The sequence below is a fragment of the Echinops telfairi genome, unplaced genomic scaffold, assembly GCF_000313985.2.
Source record: "Echinops telfairi isolate 266 unplaced genomic scaffold, ASM31398v2 ScPeMD7_655;HRSCAF=1070, whole genome shotgun sequence".
Classification (NCBI taxonomy): Eukaryota; Metazoa; Chordata; class Mammalia; order Afrosoricida; family Tenrecidae; genus Echinops; species Echinops telfairi.
In genome coordinates this window covers 377,892-389,035 of record NW_022104553.1, presented here as the reverse complement: position 1 = coordinate 389,035, position 11,144 = coordinate 377,892, and the positions used below count along the sequence as shown (strand labels likewise).

Here is an 11,144-nt window from a genome sequence, read left to right as displayed (position 1 = left end):
AATGAATGTACAAATGCGTTTTACACAATTTATGTGTGTATGGATTGTGATAAGATCTGTATGAGCCCCTAATAAAATGATTAAAAAAGAAAAAAAAAGATTTATAGCCTCAGAAACTCTTTAAGGGGCCGCCATGAGTCAAAATCGACTCAATAGCAGTGGGGTAGTGATGATGATGATGAATTTATCCTGCACCTGAAACTTTTTAAGAAATGCTCCGCTGCTTGAAAGGAAGATAGAATAAAAGGAAAAAGATAGTCAGCTGCTCTCCGTGTTTCTGATCATTTGGTTTCCTTCTCCTCTAGCCTGGACTCTCTCCGTAGTCTCCAAATATAGACCACCTTCCCCTTTTCTCTGCTCCACCGGAATTGCCTTTATAAAATATGATTCTGATGATGTTATTTTGTGGTTTCAAATCCTTCAAAAATATCCAGATGTTGGCATAACTAAGGCTAAAGTCACCGGGCCTGTTGCAGCAGGATTCCTGGCTAATTTTCCAAGGTTTCCTCCTCATCTCACTTCCTACTCACACCACTCCTACTGCTCCCCAAAAGGAAAAGCTTTTCTTTCCTGTTCCCATGACTTGGCATGTACTGTCTCTATGCTGGCAGTGACCTCCGGCACCCTTATGTACCTGGACAAAGTCTCTTCAGTTTAAAAGTTTGAAACTCAGTTGCCCTTTTATCATCCATTCATATACTTATTCATTTCTACTCTGTTGTTCCATAATTTTGTACAAAGTTCTGGTCTTGAATTTATTTTAATGAATTGCATTTATCTTTTTAACAATAGTTTTATTGAACTACAATTCAATAGTTCGATCATATCAAGAAGTGCTGTGCCATCACCACCAAACCCATCTTGGGACCTTTTCTTCTTTCTTGTACCCAATGGTGTTGGCTCCCCATTTCCTCTACCCCCCCTTCCTTGCTTCTTGACAATCATTAATCAGGCTACTGTCTTCAAAAGTCCACCCATACCAGCTTCCCTGTACAGAAAAACATATAACACAAGGACAAACACACACACAAAGCCAAACATGAGTGGACCCAGTGACAATGGCCAAATAACACAGAAAAAGATCTCAATCTAAGAGGAAGCAGCGAATATTAAAACTTTAGAATAAATTCAAAATAGGTCCAAAGGATTATCTAATGAATAGGTGTTACATCCCAGCCTCAGTACTGTTGCTAAAATCCACATCACTGATGCTCTTTGTCTAGAACTCTTCACATACCTAGTCTATGGATATTGGGCATTCACACAGAGACTCAATCCCACTTGATTGATTTTGAAAGGTTTCCACTCTCATCCACCCACAACTTGCTTGTTTGTTGATGAGCACTTGTTTATTGCTGCGATTAAGAAAACAATGTTCCTGGTATGTCAAATGAACAGGCTTCAGCAGAGCTTCCAGAGTAAGAGCAGCTTAAGAAGAATAGGTTGTCCACTTCTGTGGTATTAGCCACAGAAAACCTTATGAACAAAATTGAAACATTGTCAGATACTGAAAACCTCATGAAAAGAAGCAGAAAATTGTCAGAGACAGTGCCAGAATATGAGCCCCTTGGATCGGAATGCATTGAAAAGATGCCTACGGTAGAGCTGTCTTTTTAAGGTAGAGCCTACCATACGATGTGGACTGAAGTCTGTGGGAGTAAAGCTTTAGAGGCCTTCATTTGATGATAGGCCGCAATTCAAAATGGGAAAAACAACTGCAAACATCAACTAATAATCAAAATTAGGAATGTACAAAGTATGAATATTTGTAAGTTGTTATAAAAATCGACATTCTAGGCATTGGTGAGCTTAAATGGACTGGTATTGGCCATTTTAAATGAGGAAATGATATGGTTTACTATGGTGGGAATGACACAATCAAGAGGAATATTGTTGGATTCATTATCATAAAGGAGATTTCAATATCTATCTTGACATGCTACATTCTCTGTGATAGGATTACATCTATCCGAATTCAATGAAATCCAATCAATACCACCACTATTGAAATGTATACAACATACACCAGAGCTAGTGATGAAAGAATTCTTCAAATGTCTTCAATCAGAAATTGATTAAACATGCAATAAAGATGCATTGATAATTATTGGTGGTTAGAATGCAAACATAGGATACACACAGGAAGAAACAGTAGTTGAAAATATAACCTCAGTAATAGAAATGAAGCTGTAAATCACAAAATAGAATTTTGAAAGCCCATCATCCTCTTCATTGCAAATACCTTTATTCAACAACACAAATGGCAACTACAAACGTGGACTTCACCAGACGGAAACACACAAATGAAATTGACTCCATTTGTGGAGAGACAATGGAGAACTCATTATCAGCAGCTAAATCCAGGCCAGGGGCTAACTGTGCAAAAGACCATTAACTGTTCACTTTTAAGTTCAAGTTGAAGCTCAAGAAAACTAAAACAAGTCCACACGAACCAAAATACAACCTTCAGTCTATCCCACCTTAGTTTGAAGAACATCTCAAGAACAGATTTGCTGTATTAAACACTAATGACAGAAGACCTGATGACAGTAGGACCTCAAGAACATATTCATGAAGAAATTTTAAAAAGTTATTTAGAAAGCTCAATCTGAATATCAGAAGAGACTTGGAAACTTGGCCTTCATCCTACGATAAGGCACATAGATGAAATAATAAAGTCAAAGACCTGAAGCAAATTTTTCAAAGGTCAGCCTGAGAAGAGAAAGTGAAATATTTTAATTAAATATGAAAAGACATGGAATGGGAAAACCAAAAGAGAAGAAAATACTCAGATTATCTTAAACTGAAAGAACTAAAGAAAAAAAATCAAGCCTTGAGTTGCAATATCAAAAGATTCCATAGTGAATATATTGAGTGGTTCAGGAAGCCTCAAAAGAGATGGAAAGAATCCACGAAGTCACTGCCCCAAACAGAACTACTCAACATCCAACAATTTAAAGAGGTAGCATATGGTCCAGGGCCAATGGTACTGAAGGAAGGACTTCAAGCTGCACTTAAACTATGACCCCAAAACAAGATGCCAGGAATTGATGGAATACCAATTGAAATGTTTCGACAAATTGATGAAGCACTGGAAGCACTCGCTTCTCTGTATCAGGAAATTTGGAAGACAGCTACCTGGCATACTGACTAGAAGAAATCCGTATTTGTACCTATTCTAAAGAAATATCATTGATATCACATGCAAGTAAAACTTTGCTGCAAATCTTGCTATAATGGTTACAATAACAGGTTGACAGGGAGCTCCCAGAGATTCAGGCCAGATTCAGAATAGGACTTGGAGCAAGGGATAGCATTGCTGAAGTCCAATGAATTTTGACCGAAATCAGAGAATACCAGAAACATGTTGATTTGTGTTTCATTGACCGTGCTAGGTATTCGGCTGTGTGGACCACAACAAACTATGGATAGCCTTGAGAAGAACAAGAATCCCAGAACACTGCATTGTGCTCATGCTGAACCTGTACATGAACCAAGCCGCAATTGTGGGAACAGAACAAGGGGATACTACATTATTTACAATCAAGAAATGTTGCTTTCTCTCACCAGATTTATTCAATCTGTTTGCTGAGCAAATAATACCGAAACTGAACTATATGAAGAAGAATGTGGAATCGGTATTAGAAGAAGGCTTATTAACAACCTGTGATAAACATATGACACACTTTGGCTGCTGAACATAGGAAGACCTGAAGCATTTTCTGATGAATGTCAAGGATTGCAGCCTTCGGCATGGATTACAATTCGATGTATAGAAAAAAGAAATCCTGATTTCATGATAAACAGAAAAGATTAAAGTCAAAAATTTCAACTTGCTTGGATTCACAATCAATGCTCCTGGAAGCAGCAATCAAGAGATTGAACAATGCATTGTAGTGGGTAAATCTGCTGTGTCAGGCTTGTTTAAAGTATTGAAAAGCAAGGATGTTACTTTGAGGACTAAGATGTGCCTGACTCAAGCCATGGTATTTTCAATATCCTTATATACACGTGAAAATTGAAAATTAAATAAGGAAGTCTGACAAAGAATACGTGCATTTGAGTTACGGCACTGGCAAAGAATATTCGAAGGTACCATGAAGTGCCACAAGAACAAGCAAATCTGTCTTGGAAGAAGTACAGTCAGAAGGCTCCCCTACTTTGGACATGTTAACAAGGAGAGATGAGTCCCTAGAGAAGGGCATCATGTTTAGTTAAGTATAAAAATGTGGAAGACAGTGACAAGATGGAGTGACACAGTGGGAGCATCGATGGATTCAAATATAAAAACCATTTTGAGGATGACACATGACCAGGAAGTATTTCCTTCAGCTGCACATCGGGCTGCAATGAGTGGGAACTGGCTTAATAGCATCAAACAACACCTCTCATCCACAGCAGTCCTCAAACCAGAGGCGTAGAATTAGGGAGTGGTGCCCTTCTTTCCTTCCTCTGGGTTTGGCAGATTATTTACAGTCCTTGTATCACATAGGCTGATTTGCTTCTTCAGTGTGGACTTAGCTAACTCCTCACTTAAATTACTGTTTTGAGACAAGCTTCTAAGACCTAGGACTCCATTTTTCTGGAGAGCCAGAACCATCAGATAGAAGCTAACAATTTATGCATTGGCATCTAATAAGAAGTCCTATACACACATTGGGGTAAAATACCAGGGGCTGATACCAGGGGCTTAGGTGGAGAGCAAATGTTTTGAGAATGATGATGGCAATGAATGTACAAATGTGCTTTACACAATTGATGTATGGATGGATTGTGATAAGAGTTGTATGAGCCCCTAATAAAACTATTTTTTAAAAATGTGAAAAAAAAAGTCCTACACACACATACATTCCTTTGCTCAAAAGTGTTTTACCATTGACTAATATAATGTTACTCGAAATAGAATTAACCTAAGCCCCATGGGGATGATTTATGACATATTATAATAAAAGCGACAATGATGTCTTTAAAAGTAAACAAGGGACAGATAGAAACCATAGTTATATGAATGAATTTTCAGCTCTCAGTTGATTGTAGCCCTAATATAAGAGCAATTATTTCTTGTGACAAGGCCATTCTGGTTTTTGTTGTCATGAGGAGATCACTGAAGATATGGGTGCCAAAGCAAAGAGTGGTGAAGAAAGCAAATAGCGCACTTGCCTATTTTTGTCTGTTTTGCCTACTGAAATCTGCTTGAGGTCAGGGCCAGTGCTACCCATCTTTGTCTCCCTCGAAAGTGCCTGATACAGTTCTTGACACATACAGAGCCATAGATCAATGTATTTCCATGAATTGAATGAAAGGAAGAACTGGCATTGAACAATATTGTTTCTTAACCTACATTGAATGTGTTTCTTAACCTCTCAATTCTCTTGGGTGCAGAGGATTTACTGTGCATAAAGGGGAGACTGATAAGTAACTGGTTACTTCGTTAGCTTCGTTCTGACAGGAGTCCTGGTGATGCTGTCAGGCAGGTGTGGCACCTTGCTAATTGCAAAACTGCTAGTTGCAAGACTGGTGGTTCAACCTCTGAGCTGGTCCTTGGTAGAAATATGAAGCTATCTGTTCCCAGAAAGATGGAGAGTCTTGGAAACCTTATCTCAGGTCAGAATCAGTTTGGTGGCATTGGGCTTATGTGGGAGTTATAACATGGAGTGGTAGGACAAGTGAATGTCCAGAAATGCCTGAGACACCAGTAACTTGAAAACAACTAAATTTCACCAGAATTTGATTAAAAAAACATATAGACGTGTTTGTTTTCCACTTCGAATTGCTTTCATTGTACTTGTCAAGTAAGTATTGCAGTTACTGTTGCAGATGGTCACACACATAGTGCTGATACCACAAAGTCAAACCACTCTCAAAATTTAAGGTCATCCTCTGGAACATGAGAATTCCAGTGCAGTGTAAACTTTCAGACTCTGAAAGCTGTAGAGTGATTTTCAGAAACACACACTGAACATACAGATCTGTCTATTTGAAATCATCTGAGAGATTCTCATAGTATGTTTCTCCACAGTGTGTTTCAGTTCAAATAGGTGCACGGAGGATTTCTAAAACTACACAGGATGTCATCCACCACCACTTACTGACCTGTCCCAAGTCTGGTGTTTCCATATCACCTCAAAAACATCAATTTTTCTGACAGATTATGGTGCTATATGGGAGGAATCTTATAGGAGTCTATACATTTTGAATAATTTACTAAGACAATTGCTAATCAAATATTCAGCAAACTCATTAATTAAGGTTATTATACACACTCAGTTTAAAATCATATACATGTCGATTTATAAAAACCAAATCCAAAACCAAACTCACTACCATCTAGACAATTTCCACTCATCGGGACCCGATAGGACAGAGTGGGGCTGTCCCATATTGTTTTCAAGGTCGTACATCTTTATGGGAGCAAATTGTCCCATCTTTCTCCTGTAGAGTTTCCACTGCTGACTTTTCCAGTAGCAGTAGAGTGCTTTAACCACTGTACCACCGGTAACCTGTATATGCAGATATTACTGACAGAAAATATTCAAAATGAAAACCCTGTATTCTTCCTCTTTGCTTATTCTTATTTCTCTGCTTTTTAGGCCAATTTCACAAGAGGAACTTGGTAAAGAGAAAAGACATCAATGAGAAGAAATTGAAAAAAATGAAGTTTGACTTAGGGCTGTGTGCTCTTCAGAGACCACATCATCCTCAAGTCAATGGTCAGATGATACATCCTTGTAGATGCCACCAGTGACCAATGTTTGAATGGCAAGAAGGTGCCACTAAAAACGAGCACCATTGCCTTCCTGTGGCAGTGGCACTTCAGTGGTAGAATTCTTCAGATGTGAGACCAGAGTGAAATTCTGGGCAATGCACCTCAGGTTCAGCCACCGCCCATCTGTCATTGAAGGCTCTCATGGTGCTATGGCCTTAAGCATGTTACTTCAGAGCTTCCAGATTAAGATGAACTGGAAAGAAAGGCCTGGGGATCTGCTTCTGAAAGTCATCCAAAACATTTATGAAGCACAATGATTTAGTCTTCAACAGAGAGACCATGGTGGCACAGGACAGGCAGTATTTGTTTTGTTGTGCAGGGAATTATCTTGCATCTGGGTGGCAACTAATAGCATCGACAACATATTTCCTACTAAAGACATGACTTGGAGATTTTGATCAATTTAGCCTGGATATTTTTATATATAAATGCTTTTAGAATCATTCAACAGAAATCTGAAATGTAAAGGAACCAAGAGACCTCTTTGGTGAGGTGAATGAATTCATTCTATGAATGAACTTTTTTTTCCCCCTATGATAGTCATCTGAGCCTTAATGCTATACTCCCTTGGGACAAAGACCCAATCCTGACACCATTTAGTACTTAGCTCATCTGTGTGAATGCATGTTTATAAAAGATGAATGTTGTAATTAATAATAAACTTAGAATGACTCTAAGGTTGTTGAGTAATTCAATTCTCCAGTGGTTGACTATGCTCCTTCATTCTACAAATAACACTCACATGCCCATTGAACACTCACACTTTCTGTGCTAGAGTCTCTAATGAATACCCCAGAATGTCATCTGTGAATGTCAAATTAATAATAACTGATCTTTTAAAACTTTTTCAAACTAATGTTGTTAAACCACCCCCTGGCTCTAAAAATAAGTAAACAAAAACAGCAGCCCCACATATTTTTAAATAGATTTCCCTGCTCATGTTCTCTGACAATTTTGAGGTCTTACTGGCAATATTTTTGTTAAGATTTCAAATTTGCAAGGACACAGGTTGCACATATTCCCTTGAGAAACCTATCTTCATTAGAGTGGCTTCCTGGTCTTCTTAGATTATGATGATCTGCACATTCCGAGTCACTGAGTACTGATTGGCCGTCAGAGACACAACACCATTCCTGTGATGCTCATGACAACCTGTGAAATCGATGTTGTTTCAATTTTGCTGATAGGGAAACTGAAGCTTGTGTCCCGTAGATAACTTGTACTGGGCATCTAAAGCAAGTAGGGGTTTCTCTGCTACACCGCATGTTGTTTTGTGGAGAGTTCCACCTGTCTTACTGGCCCTGGGCAGTGTGATTGTGTCTATTTTTTTTTCATCTGTTCTACCTTCTCAATTCTTCTAGCTCCCACTTGCCAGAGGGATTTTGCTAATCAAATGATGATCCAGAGGTGATCTGCTTTGTAAGTTGATATCTGCATGCTTCTCAAGTAATTTAAAAAACAAAACAACAAAGATTCCAAGATGATGAGAGCACCATAGAATTTCCTTGCAAGACGTTGAGTCACCTCAGAGAAATAAACACCAGAAACTCCACTTTAGAGAAGAAATACAGTGTAACATTGGGACCCAAATCAACAGCTGATCCAAGGAGCTACCACAAAAATGTGGGGAACCCTGATAAGACTGGGCTGAGACCTGACCAATGCCCAAAAGCCAACCAAGTCACCTAAAGTGCAGAGAAAGCTGATAAGACTGGGCTGAGACCTGACCGATGCCCAAAAGCCAGCCAAGTCACCTAAAGCATGGAGAAATTGGTAAGACTTGACTGGGACAGTGAATACAACAAAGAGCCAGCCAAGCTGTCAATTTAAACCTGGGTAGAGACACTAACCTTTTAGAGAGCTAGGAACCAAGGAGACATCAACTCCTGCTCTCTCCAACTCTACCCAGGGTGAGTACACCGATTAGGCAATGCTGATTGGGACTATGGTGCTATTATGAAATGTGTGAGGAGTGTTCTTATGCTGCCTTTATGCTCATAGTTGTTATTCTGCCCGTATACTCATAGTTGTTTGTCCTTAGTAGCTTGAGTAATATTTTAGATTGTTTGATGTGTGTTTGCAATGAATAAACCGAGCATTCGAAAATGTCTAAGAGAGTTAAGTAATTATTGATGGCGCTGCTCATGACATTATGGCGTAAGTCTACATTTTTGCCTTGTAATTTGGACCTAGCGATCAAGCCTCTCCGGACCCAGACTCACGGGTTGTGACCCACCGAGGGGAAGGCCTCTGAGATTGAAAGGTCACTGGTGGTTACACACCATCCATAAGACGCTTGATTCCAGTAGCACCCAACCCGGGGAACGATACCCAGGCTGACCAGTAGTCACCCCAGGCACAGAGGACCAGCAAACGCATATGAGAATATAGTGAGTCGAAAGACCACGGTTAGGGGGGATGGTACCCTAGTCACTATAACATAAAAAGAGCTGGAATTAACTGCCTCTCCCCGGAAGGGGTGCGACGATGAGAGCAGTTTCTCGTGCCTGTGTGTGTAGACCCGGTCAATGAGGTATAAAATAGAAGCAAAAATTCATTACTACCAGCAGATGATCATGCTAACGCCACCAAACAATCTAATATTAATACATTACTTTGTGAGGAAATTACAGAAGTGGTTGTGGATCCAGGCTCTATATAACCATGTTTTCTATGTTTAAAAAAGATAAACCTCAGGACTTGCCTCTAGGCAGCCCATGGGGTGAAGTGAAGCAAGCTCTTAAAGATAAGAAAGCCTACAAACCCAGATCTTTGGAAATAGACTTAAGAAACCCTAGAAATGTCAAACCAGTAATTGAAAGAGCTGAACCTAAGGAAGTGCCATCTATCTTACTGCAGGCATGTGACCAATTACACAATGACTTACAAAAAGGAAAGAGCCTAGTCACCCAGCACTTGCAAAAGCTGAGCCTTAGTGATAACAACCCATTTAAAGACTCAACCCTGGTAGAGACTAAAGAATGTAACCCAAGCACTGTCACAAAAGTGAAAAAGAACCCAGACCGCTGGGGAAATCCCACAAAACTGGAAGAAAGATTAACAGAAGTGTCAGAATATACCAGACAAGATTATGTCAATATGAGACAGGACTTAGCCCAGAAAGGAAAAGCAGGCATTGACTGGCTAGTTACTCTTTGGGATAAAGGAGCTAGCACAATACAACTTGCTGGGAGAGAGAGTTATTGAATAGTATTTCCATTTGTGAGAATCGTGAGGTACAAGACACTTTGAGGAGTTATTGTGATAGTAACCTAAAGGAAGTGGGTTCCTTATGGTCCTGGGTGAGCCTGGCCTACCGCACGGTAGAGCCCTGCACAGATGTGTCATGGTATCCCGAGAAATTAAGGTGGCATACTCCCAAAGAAGGGTCACAGATATTAAGGAAATTAGCCCTGCTTAAAATGATGTATGATGATACTATACAAACTCCTACAGTGACCGCAGCCGAAGGCATAAAATGGGGCTTCCTCACAGGTGCACCTGAGAACTGAAAATTAATATATGCTTCTGCCTTACAAGGATGCAGAACAGTGGGGGAAACGATGAGAGGGCTGCAGCTACAAAAAGACCTAGGTCTGGGGCAGCCAAAACTGTCATTTTGGGCACAAAGATCAAACCCACCGGTGGGAAATTATAGAGGGAGTGGACAACCTCAGAAAACTCCATGATTTCAGCCCATAGCCACCATGTAGACCACCCAATTTTAATAATGGACCAGGGATCTACAATAATTTTAGGAAGCCTTCACCTCCAAAAAATGGGGGAGGCCCCCAGGGGAAACCCTGGGGAAACAAGGGGCCAGGGGGTGGACAGACTCAAGGGTTTCGAACTGGCCAATCGGCACCCTGGAATCCAGAAACCCAAACTATCAGGGCGACAGATCAAACCAGCAGCCAAGGAGATAAAGTGGGCTTTACGGGATAACAAAATCTGCTGTAGGAACAAACCCTGTATAAATTGGGTATTTCCAGATAATAGACCATAAATAAACTTAAATTACATATTAGGGGGAAAAGAATATTTGGATAAATTTCTTTTTGACACAGGCTCTCAAATGAGTACAATAAATAGGAAAATTAAGTTTAAAGAACAGGCAGACATCAGAGGAATTACAAGAAGTGTGATAACTTGTTATATAACAGACATAACCTGGAAAATATATAACAAAAACATTAAAGGACAAATATCTGGGGGTATAGGGTTACAAAATACTGTAGGAATGGATATTATACCTGAAATATTTCCAGAATGGATTAAAAACAAAAGAATTAAACATGTTACAGTCATGTTTAGTGAAGCCCAAACCACCCCTGCTGTAATTCCAAAACCCCAAGGCTCAGTCTGGGTTAAACAGTAC

At 39.7% G+C, this 11,144-nt stretch overlaps 1 protein-coding gene across 1 annotated transcript in view; it reads right to left on the bottom strand.

The window, feature by feature from the left end:
• F13A1 (coagulation factor XIII A chain) overlaps positions 1-11,144 on the bottom strand; it is a 323,958-nt gene that overhangs the window by 301,103 nt on the left and 11,711 nt on the right. The window lies entirely within an intron of this gene.